Consider the following 12,820-nt stretch of genomic DNA (forward strand, 5'->3'; position numbering starts at 1 on the left):
TATGCGGTATTGTAATGTTCAAGTTCTAAAGGATAAGTGGGATGGTCATTCTTATTATTCGATGTCACAACAACATCGCATTATCTCAATGAAACGCTAAAGGAAGTGACAAGTAGTGTTTATCCTTAGGAATATAGGGTTTCAGTGTTCAGCGACTATAGAAGACACATACTGTATATCAGGATGCAGAATTTCAGTCCTGCAAGACTAACAGTGACATATTAGATACAATGTGTGTAGAGAAATGTAATAGGTTACCTGTGCTTCCAAACTCACGAAGTCATAGAGAAACAGTATTTCAGTGTTAAATGGACTAGTAGAATGTCAAGTCCACCTCTTGACAGAAAATGAATATACTGGATATCCTAATATAGTCGTTCAATAAAATTACAATATCACATTTAAATTGAGTGATATTATTACGTGCATATGAACTATGGATTGTCATGCTGTACAAAGATATGACATTGAACTCAACATAATAAGAAAACAAAACATTTTTACGCAACAAACAAATGATATTACGTACAAGTGGTTGACGTAGTAAGTACTTGCTTTGGACATTGGTCCGCTTCATGTATGTTGCCATTGTCCGAACTACATCATTTCTGAAAAGATCCCCTTTTTAAGGACTCACTAACTTTTTTCTTTTGAATATATAAAACCAGTTGTATTCATATACTTATTTAATCGATAAAATATAATTAGGAACTTTTGTAAAATATGTTAAAAGATTTAAATTTACACAGTTTACAAAGAGCGGGAATTGATATTTAAAACGTGAAATTAATTTTAACTGTGCAAAATTACTTTTATAAAATTAATCAGTTTAAAATAGAAAAATTACAACAAATAAAATAATTAAACATGCTTATGACAACAGTAAGAATGAAGATTAGTAATCTTTTAGTTACTGAAGCTGCAACATCGATTGTGACGTCTCAATATAAATGCAATATGGGATTATAACGTCAAATTAAATACCTTACAGCGTAGATACAACGTTTTTTTTATCATATTATTATTCACATGAACATTCAGAGTGTTGTACCAAACATATAGGATGTTTTAATGAACATCTGAAATATTGTATTGAACATCTCAATGGTAGCTATAAACAACGTCAAATGATATTTGATCTAAAACGAATTGAGTGTTTATGTAAATCATAGTTCTCTTACATGTATAATGATAAATATATCTTATTTTTGCTATATTTTGCTATTAATTATTGCCAATATAACGGTGGTTATCCCATTCACAAATTAAGATCCTAGCAACTTCGTCGTCAAAATACAATGTGGGTATGTTTCACATTGAAAATAAGTCAATTATTATCTTGTTTGGACGAAAACACATGGTGAACATATTTAGTCAAAATTTATTGGTAAAACATCGTTATTGATAATTTATGTATCACATCTAGATAAAGTATATACCTGAATTTGCAGGTATAGTACGATTTGTGGGTACAATATCGCAAATATGCTGAATGTAACAATGATTGTATTACCTGAATCTGCTGAAGTGTACTCAATAATACTCTGAACTACATTTGATAAGTTCCGGAGGATATTCGTCTTGTTTGAATGTTAAGCTGCCCAGACAAAAGTGTGGCATGTCTGACAGTGTTGTAAGTCTTCTCTAAGATACCTTTGGATTAGTATTACTCGTATTCTCACACACATGTATCAACTGTAAATCTTTTGAACCTAGGCACATTTACAAACATTAATATATATTAATTCTGGATTAAATATCGACTGACAGTCGACCTTTTGTTGTAGTGGAAGTTACTGGTCGTGTAGTTACCCAAGAGTGAGCACCTCGCCACAACCTCTATATGAATAAAACTGAACTCATGTGCACGAAATGTGTAAACCTTACTTAAATATGGTATCAAACGGATTATATTAAAATCCTCAAAACCTTTGTTGCACTGACTGACGGGAAATAAAGGGGAAAGTAGCACTTTCGCAATAAGGGGTTAGTCAAAAGGGTAACGTGCCGAAATAAATCCACTTAGTGGTATCCCGAAAGTGTATAATTCTCCATAGAGTGTATGGTTCGATTTTTCTCATTTTCACATGATGTTTCTACTAAAACAATATAAGCGTACATCAACAAAAAATACTTTTCATGTCCTATCAAAAAAACTTCCATACTTTCTGGTACATTTTTTGTATACTGATGAAATTAGTACCCGGTGTATAAGCACATATTCCTCAGTGAATAGAAGGCAATTATCATATTGTTAATTTACACTTAACACACTTATTATGCAATACAATTCCACTAGAATACAATTTGTCGAATCTCATTTTGTCAAGAATACACTTAACCAATAAAAATCAAATAGTATTAGGTACTTTCTCACAACCTCGCGCGATATGTACAGAAAGGTAATAAAGGACTGACATATTCGGTTACGAGTTTAACCGAACGGATAGCAATGTAAACAAGCATGTATTTACATTAACTTTTAAATTGCTTGGTCACTATCTAAATACATCATATATATGATATATAAATATTGGTCATGGTGCTGTGATTGTGAAATAAAATACTATCGTACCTGTACTTAGACTTCCCCACCTAAAAGGCATTAGTTGTCTTACATCACGTCTGTAAGTAATATATTTGCACGTAGAAACAAATATCCAAGTACTTCAAAACATTCATATGTTAGGAACAGGAATATGTTAATCACAAAAAAAAATTCAAACAAACATTATCCACTTTTATTTACAAAATGCGTTCTACAGGAACATATGAAATTGCTTTACAAACAATAGCTATAATAGTTGCCACATATTTAGTAGAAGTTGAAATTTCCCTTTTTTCAGCCATAAAATGTGCGCCTTTTATATTTACATGAACGTAATGCTGTATGAATGATGTGATAAAACTTACAATGAACAATTCAACATGTATACATAATTGTATTGACTAAAACGCTGCTGTCTCTTCACTGTGAAACAGTTTTTGTTGTATTTTCCGTATATTTACATGTTTATCACATAATTACATCAATTCATCATGGAATCGTGTATGCCTTTCAGTAAAAATCGAACATAGAAAGTGCACAACTTCATATTTTATGAGGTGACGACATATGTGCCGTATTGCTACTAATCATATTATCAGTTCACATAATTATGTACGAGTTAAGCATGCTTGCACGATTTTAACATGCTTGCACGATTTTAACATGCTACTGTAGCACGATTTCACAGAAAATACAAAACTTTATCAAAACGCATTTATAAACGAAATGCTCTCCAAGATTTGTAGAGAATGCGTTCAACGTCTTATCGAATATTGCTTTGTCAAATTGGTTGGTGAAGACAAAAGGAACGTTATAATGTTGAAAATAACAGTAGAGAATTCGATTTTCGTTTCGGGAACCAAACGAAAGGTACCGTTTAAAACGTAAATGGTGTAAAATGTAAAAACCGGTTCTATATAAGATACAAGATTATCAATCTAAAGAATCCAAACTAAGTAAGACAGACTGGAGACAGCGTTTGAGCGAACCTTAGTATTTGTCCAGCCTCATTGTGTACAAAGCAAGGGTGGCAGTACACAGGTACACTTTACGACGGCTGGCCTGTCGCAGTCCCGCTTGTTTCCAGTTACAAACTAATATTAGAATGTCATTTCAAAAGTATTTGGACCAGTGGACTCACGGCCTGTATTTTCCATGAATTGTTATTCTTATATTAGAATGAGATGTTAGATATTTTATGAGTATCGTCACCATATATTCTGTTTATGACGCCAGTAGATTTGACTAGACACGGCCAACTCTCCATGCAGCAAGTTGCTCACCCAGTAATGCATACACATTCAATACAGTCTCGACACTCATGGCAAACATAACTATTGAGGTTAGAGAGTATTAGCGAGTAAACATTCATCTTTGTGGGAAATTTGATTTAAAATCCATCCTAGCTTGGATGGTGTTAACGCTGTTTGTAAATATGGCGAAGGTATAGTATATGATTCAACGTGTATGCAATTCGATGCGGGTTGTGTTCTGGATTTAGAAGTGAAATTATATATTCAATGGCTTTATTATTTTTTGATTATTCACAGACTTTGATTGAATTGCGCGATGACGGTATTCTAAGAAGGATAGACTGCATTCGAAAACAAACTAAACAGCATTGTTCGGACGCGGTCTGATGTGTATACAGGTAAACGTAATGGTATACAACAGACACCCCGTTGGCACTTATATGTAATTACAGGTAAACTTAACTTCACGTCACGCGTTTCCGTTATTAACACTTGTCATGTTATCGCTTAATTGGATTTTGATATCATTATCGTAAACATTCGAAATAGAAAAGAAAAAAAGAAAAAGAAAAAAATCTAATTAAAGGTGATTGATAGGTAGATTTATAATTTAAGTTCCAGACCAGATTCACAACAGACAGTTCTCGCTTTACAAATTTTCCTTCTCTATTCCACATACACATATAGTATATACCTTTTTGTGTATTCGTGTAATAACATTCACCGTTTATCACCAGATTCAACATTTCGAATAATTTAAATCCATTTCATATTAAAACTGTCTTGAGTGTATCAAAAATACTTTTACAGCATTATGGTTTAAAAAACCTCTAGAATCATTATGCTTCGGCTGTTTATTTTCCTGAAAACAACTATTTCCATATGGCTATTTATAGATATAATATACGTAACTCTAGAGCCGAAAATGAGAAAGTTCAAATATTACTTTCTAAGTTCACATGTGTGCACCTCGTCATTTCTATGAATTATCTCCCTTTCCCGCTGAATCATTCTCTACAATATACACCTATACATGTGTTTCCATGTAATAATCCTCAACATTCAACACCACGTCAGAAAGTCCGATCCATAGCTAGTCCATTTTATATAAAAAAAATAATCTTCATTTTGCAAGAACTACTATTGCAGTGAACCATTTTCACAACAATAAAACACATTACATTTCTGCAGCTCAACTAATTTTCCTATACTTCGAATATTCGTTTCTCTCAAAACATAGTAGGTAATAATCATTGTCATACGGGTAGCTATAAACATTGTTTACAGCATTGGCCTTCATATAAATACAGTGTGACCAACAATGATATATTACATTCATGCTGTGATTACTTTACCTGGGTTATATTATTGTTATGTTTACATCAAGACTACATACAATTCACTATTGTGGACATAAGTAAATGTACTACAGGTAATATACAGCGCTAAACAAATGGATCATTGTGTCGGTATTTTTTTGTATAAATACAGGTAGATATTTACCTCGAAAACGATAGCATATAGCTTACAACAAAAACACTGCCTGAGACCGTGTTTGATCGTGTATCAGATTAATATACTACAGAAAACGTCTTACCGTGATAGCATGTCCCAGTACACATCCAAGGTTTCAGATACACACGTTATCCACAACACATCTTGTATTAAATGAAATCGAACGTCATGTGAATTTGAAATGATTTGCCACAGGCAGCGCTATGTGCATGTAAATATAGTACTTGAGTTGACGTGATACTTTTACTATACACATAGATAGCCAGTAAACTGTCCTTTAACGTTGTCGATGAGGTTTGTAATGCCTGTTTTATCCTGGTAAGTACATAGGCAATGGTCCCTGTCAACAAATACACACACACCTCTATATGTATAGCATACGGAACGGATATAGGTAACTTTCTACCTCTGTACTTAACCTTGATCTGGTCTGAACGCTGGGGCATAGTACGGGGTAGGTGTCGCTGTGTATTGGAGCCGGGGATTTAAATGTCCAGCCCGGTGTATGTAACCGTAAAAGCCTATGACAAACGTTCGATTTTTTTCTTCTGAATGTTAGGAGCAACATATATATGAGAATCATGTCTCCCTTAGGAAAGAGTCTGATATATCTATAATCGCTCATATGTACCCATCTGCTACGATATCTCTCTGTCAGTAATTGAAACTTAAAAGTAACAAGTAGAAGTCAAAAATGTTAAGAAAAACAGGAAAAGAAATAAAATGTTATTCAAAGCACCAGGACAAAACGTGTATATGGTACATTCAATGCGGAAGTAATGGATAGTTTTATGTTTTGTATTTAGTGTTAGAGAAAAATACATGTCACTCTCTTTAAAGTGAAGTGGTTTGAACCAAGAACGTTAACACAATCTTTTGATGTATTCATGGTGATAAGTTATCTTGGCGAGTGTATGGAAGTGATGTGTTTAATTTCTTGGTAAGTTACTGAAAATCGTATATGACATTATGCTTTGGTAGATACATGTATGTATGTATGTCTGTTCGCGAGATATGAAGTTCAGCCTTGGGTAAAAGTAATGAACTTCTGATGGAAGTTTTCATATGACCTTACAGGTAAGATGATGGTCCATGTTATGGAGTTTCTATCGTGTATTTACCTAATCAAACGCTATCATACTTGATTAGGTTGTAGATAGCTGTCCATACGACAGTATTATTATGTTCTATTTTCAGAATTCGTAGATGTTACCGGAATACTTTATTATGTCTTCTATCATTTAGCAAAGACTGTTATAAAAGAAAATGGGAATTGGAAACAAAATAAACTACACACTTACCAACAAACACACAGTGCTCCACTCACACACACACAGTACTCCACTCACACACACTCAGTACTCCTCTCACACACACACACAGTACTCCACACACACATACACACAGTACTACACACACACACACACACACACACACACACACACACACACAGTACCCCACACACACACAGTACTCCACTCACACACACAGTACTCCACTCACACACACACACAGCACTCCACACACACACACACAGCACTCCACTCACACACAGAGTACTCCACATACACACACACTGAACTCCACTCACACCCACACAGTACTCCACACACACACAGTACTCCACTCACACACAGAGTACTCCACATACACACACACTGTACTCCACTCACACCCACACAGTACTCCACACACACACAGTACTCCACTCACACACACACAGTACTCCACTCACACACACACAGTACTCCACACACACACACACACAGTACTCCTATGCGTTTTCTTTCTACTGTAAAGTTCATATCTAGGAATAAACGCATCACAATTTCAAATTTCACAATATGTTTTTTTTGAGTGTTTAAAATTATATTTCAATAGATCCCAGTCGTAGCTGTATATAAAACATGTGAGTTGCCATTTCCCAATAGTTTTTGTAACATTTTTGTAAGCCTGTGTAACAGCGTTATAAGAAGGGCGATCGGAATGTTTTTAGATGTATAAAGCTTTTTGTAATCGTTTCAATAATTTGATTGGGGTAGATATGAAGCATATTCACCTAACATATATCAGATACTTTGCAATGAATATAGTTTCCTGTGATAAAACGTATTTTATATAATCTTTGAACCTTTTCACATTTGTGTTTTCATTTTTACCCCGTACAGAGGCACTATACGATTTAAAACCTTATACTGTTTCAGAAGCCCCATATGAAATGGGAACTCCGATAGTTTTTTATATAAACGTGACACACACACAGGTGATACATTGTAGCACCGTTACAATTCGGTAATAGATGAAGTAAGCCAAAATATTCGTTCTCCAAGGACTCATCTGTGATAGTAGGGGACAAAAAGTTGGAAACTGTCTAAACTACTGTTGGAACAGAAGGGCAGGTGCGTAAAACAGTTTAATTATGAATTTGAAAATTAAGATGAGTACTTGTTAACTTCAAATTAAACAATATGTACAATGTTTATATTATGAACTCAAAAGAGAATACTGTTGCCATCAACGTTATTTTAAAATATTACATTTTTGTATGTACAATGTAAGTTACAGTAAATCACTGATATGTATAATGGAATATGTATAATGGAATTCATTGTTCTTATTTTATCTTATTAGCGACTTCAATCAATTTCATATCTGAGTTTGTCTCGAAAACGGATTGAAAAGGGTTTTATCAATGGTATACTTATATATATTATTGTTCATTGTGATAATGGTTTTCATTTGGAATAGGCTTTTTTAATTACACTCGATAAAAAATGCTTTTAATGAAAATAATAAACATTTACAGAACAGTATGCATACGGCGGATCAATCCAATGGTGCAAGACATGATAGAACGTTTACATAGGCATTTAGTTTATCTACCAGCACGAGCGACACAAATTTTGATAAACGTGTTTTGAATATGTTTTGTTTTAGAGATGTGTTTGTTTCAGTCTGTCCAACATTATAAAACAAAAGTATGCAATCATTATATGCTACTATGATATATATCGATTAGTGATGCTATCTAGCGGCTTTTAACACAAAGGGTCATTCAAGGTAAACCATTAAAACGCAGGAAAACAAGTGATAAAAACAGAGACAAAGGCAGAAGAGGACATCAAACTGAGAAAGCGCAATAAAATGATACACAAGTATCATTGTCTTTTACAGCGGGAAATGTGGATACATTAAGTCTGTTAAGGCCTATTGTTCCCGACGCGAACAATACAAAATACAAGTTGGGTTTACACACTTTAAATGTTTGGATGAAGAATCAGGACCAGTACATGTTGATGTAGAGGGAGGATATTTTGAGTAAATGGGGCTGGATGACGTGGATTGTGGGTCTAGAGGATAACAAGGTTTGCATGTTGAGGTTATCCTATACAAGTTTTGGTTTATGTCTCTGTGGGGGTAGAAATTGCATGTTAACAACATCGTTAATGTTTGGACGTCAGGAGAAAAGGTGGTGGGTTAAAAGTCTATGGAAAAAATGCCCCCTCTCCCTCTTGCCCGCCCATCTTTCTTTTTCCTTTACCTTTTATGTTGCAAACATACGTGTGAATCAACGAAATGAACGAAATCTTCAATACAATCATTCCACCCACCGCATGCAGACCTACGAAGATACAACATCAAGCCGTGTACGTCCTAATCGTTGTTAATATTCATGGCATGGTTTAAATTGATACCATATCTGGACACACTTTTTTTCACTTTCAAATGGCTTCATAGTTGAAGTGAGTTTAATAGAAATGATATTTACAAAAACATTCACCGAATCTGTCATACTTTATCAGTCACCTATTGTGCGTGGGCATGAACCGTGACAAAACGGTAATATATGATATATTTTAAGTAATATGCATGGTATGTTTAGCGCTAATAAATACTGTATACATAAAATTGCAATGACATCCAAATGTTAGATGACCAAAGTATACCTATCGTTTATCATACACAGTCAGATACCCAACAATAAAAACATACGTATAAGTATTATAAAGCTTAAGGCGTTTTCAATACACAGTCAAGTACCAAACAAAATGCTCTGTATATATGTATATCAGGACTGTTTATTAGTTTATGACCAAGTGATTGAAAAAATGGAATAAGTATTTGATTTTCATAAATGGCAAATGTTGCTTTAAACTACTAGGAGGATCACTAACCTTCACGGTTGCCTTTCAGAGCTGATTTGGAGTTAAGTTACAAAAGCAAATGCTTAAAAGCGTGTTTTCTTTTTTCGGTGTTTTAGACTTATTCGATGCAGAAATATTATTTGATAACAATGTTTAAGGGATTGGCTGAAGTCGGATGACTGACATATCATTGCATGCATTTTTAAAAAGTGGAAAATTTCCAACACGATGATTTAAAAAAACATAATGTGTTTATCTTAATTGATTTTTCCCCCAATGATTGATTTTTAAAAAGTCCAGAGTGGTTGGGTATGGAATTGTCAATAAAGTTTATAATTGCATCACAGTTTAACTTCTGATTGATTGTAACAACTAATTTACCTAAGATTTCCTGGCTAAATCATTTGAAAATCAGCAAGGTTCAGACAAAAAAAGTTTCTCTATATCGTTGCTGCCATAAATGTCAAACATATAATGGGCATACAAACCAATATAGTTATTGAAATAGGCACCAAGCTTTTTCTATCTTTGAACGACAACAGGAAGTATATCCTCAAATTGAACGTACTCTTAACCACATTGATTGTTCAATTTTTTTTGCAATTTTATGATTCCGGTTTAACTCTCGGCTAAATCTACATTGCCCGTTAACTGCTTTTGCTATACAATATAACACAAGATGTAAATATTTCATTTCGAAGTAAGTAAATTAAGTGATTTTCATATATTTTCTTTGATCCTAAGAGATATTTACTTGACTTTTTCAGCTTTAACAAGTATAAATTAAAATAATTATGTTGCTGTTTTCTTGATATTCGGTTATTTTTGGATAGCATGACTACGTTAACTGTAATAAGAAGATGAGAAATTTCATCGTGAACAATCAGCTACAAGAGGGTGGATATAACACAAACGTCCGTATCATACTAGTCAGCTTTCCAACAAATAAGGTGATCAATGTAGTACAGGTGACGGGAGCCTTACCGTACAGACAACTATACCCCCCCACCCCCACCCACCCACACACGTGTTCGTTTCTCTCCTCCTGATTTATGTCAGGTTAATAACAGGCTAACCGATGTCTACTTCGTGGCCTCTCATGTTCTGTGTGAGGTAAACAATAAGTTTGTTCCCCCTGTGTGGCCTCTCTTGTGTTGGGTGAGGTAAACAATAAGTTTGTTCCCCGTGTGTGGCCTCTCTTGTGTTGGGTGAGGTAAACAATAAGTTTGTTCCCCCTGTGTGGCCTCTCATGTCGCGTTTGAGGTTCTGTGTGATGTTAAATTAACAAAATGTTCATTATCACTTTAGTGGCCTTGTAAAGCTTTTATCATGTTATAAAAGGTTAACGGATGTCCCATTTGTGGCCTCTTTTTCGTTTCGTCCGATTAAAAACATATTGTATTCTCCTCTAAATGGCCTCATATAGATTTTGTCCAGGTTCAATGATGGCCCTTTGGTAGCCTCCTCTGTATTGTGTGCAATTGAACGGTCGCTTTTAAACGTAATCGTGTGAAGCCTTTGTGCAGATTTCAATAGGAATTCTTATATTGCTTTTGTAAGTGCGTATCTAAATAAATAAACTGTGACAACTCGTATAAACAGCGAAGATAGGTATACGCATGAACAGATATATTGAAAACGTCACTCCGAGTCCGGCCTTACTTGTCAGTAATAAAATCGAACTTTCATGGTACATTTTGTTACCTGAGTAGACTGTATTTTATAACAGAGAAAGCCAGATCGCTTTGTACACATCAATATTTAATATAATGTAAAGTTTATGTTTCATATAAAAATCATAAACCATGCACTCGTATATAATTGGTTTTCTGATTTCTTAGCGTCTATTCAACGTATGCATTTGAGTAATAAAAGTTCTATTCAGGTATTTGATAGGACTTCACGTATATATTTGTTGATTTTGGATGGGACCTTTACGTATATATTTGTTGATTTAAGATTTATCACACTTTTTATACGGCTGAACAGGATAACGAAATATAGGTTTCACAAAGCAGGATGGTGGATTATCGTGGCTATATAGTTCGAACTATTGTGTTTGTGTAACTTGTATTAACTTGAGGTTTTTGAAGTAAAACCAATTTTCATGATGTAATACTTACCATAACTTTAGTATGCATGTACAATACCTACACCCATCTTTGTAGCCCAAAAACAAAAGATTCAAATATCCCTACCTCCCTACGGTCACGTAACCCATATCTCGATGACAGAGTCACGGAGTGATCTCCCTTCCTCAAACCCCTTTTATGGAGCCTAAAGGCAGTCGGGATGGGGAGGCAAGGGGAGGAATACAGGGTGGAACTCCATAAAGTTATGGTAAGTATTACATCATGAAAATTGGTTTTACTTCAAAAACCCCAATTTCATTACAGTAATAATTACCATAACTTTAGTATGCGAATTCGTCTAACCGTATTGGATGCTTCGAATCCAGGCAGACCAGGCTGACGGAACAAACTCGAGACATGCTCAAGGTAGGAAAAAAGTTTCAAGGAACCCCCTAATTAAGCCCCAAAAGTAATTAAAAAATGGAAAACCTCCCTGTGAAACGAGCAGGTGTACCATCGCGGTGCCTGATAGCATACTATTTAAAATCACTGAATTACTGTGGAGGAACAGCCACAGACTGTGCAACCACCACCGGTCCAAGGGAATACAATCCATCAGAATGAGAAACCAAGGACCGGAGATAAAAATCCGTGAAGGTAGTTTGTCCGCGCCAGGAGGTCGCGGACATGACCTCCTGAAAGGGGGACCCATTGAGGAGGGCCCATGACGCAGAAAGGGCCCTGATCCCATGAGCTCTCACCTTATGCATGGCCCGAACCTGATCATCTGAGTGATCGTAACCGTACGTGATGACCTGACAGATCCATCTAGACACTGACTGAGAGGAGATATCCTGCTGACCTTGCTTAATGGGCAAAAACAGACGAGATCGAGGACCCCGCCTCCCTGGTTTTATCGAGGTAAAACCTAAGAGCCCGACAGGGACAGAGCAACCTATCCTGTTCCTCAGACCCAACGAAGGCAGTCAAAAACGGAATCTGAATAGGATCGGGCGAGAAGTCAGGAACCTGATTCTTAGCCATGAAGGCAGGATCGGTGAGAAGGGTAACGGCAGAATAATTCCTGGACCACCGGAGGCAAGAGGGGTGAGAAGACAAGGCATGAATCTCACTCCTCCTTCGACCTGAGGCCAGAGCAATAAGGAATACCACCTTGTAGGTAACAAACTTCAAGGATGCAGACGCTAAAGGCTCATAAGGTGCTCGTATCAACGATTTGAGCGCCAGTGGCAAATTCCACTGCGGAGCCAACCGCCGGACCTTAGG

The 12,820-nt window shown here is 35.5% G+C and overlaps 1 protein-coding gene across 2 annotated transcripts in view; it reads right to left on the minus strand.

The window, feature by feature from the left end:
• Positions 1–5,767, minus strand: part of LOC110445793 (hyaluronan mediated motility receptor-like) — a 33,715-nt gene extending 27,948 nt beyond the window's left edge. For both annotated transcript variants that reach the window (XM_021490584.1, XM_021490582.1), the window contains exon 1: positions 5,399–5,767. The gene's annotated coding sequence lies outside the window, so the exon portion shown is untranslated. The remainder of the gene's footprint in view (positions 1–5,398) is intronic.
• Between the last annotated feature and the right edge of the window lie 7,053 nt (positions 5,768–12,820).

The sequence above is a fragment of the Mizuhopecten yessoensis genome, unplaced genomic scaffold (genome assembly GCF_002113885.1).
Source record: "Mizuhopecten yessoensis strain PY_sf001 unplaced genomic scaffold, ASM211388v2 scaffold2369, whole genome shotgun sequence".
NCBI lineage: Eukaryota > Metazoa > Mollusca > Bivalvia > Pectinida > Pectinidae > Mizuhopecten > Mizuhopecten yessoensis.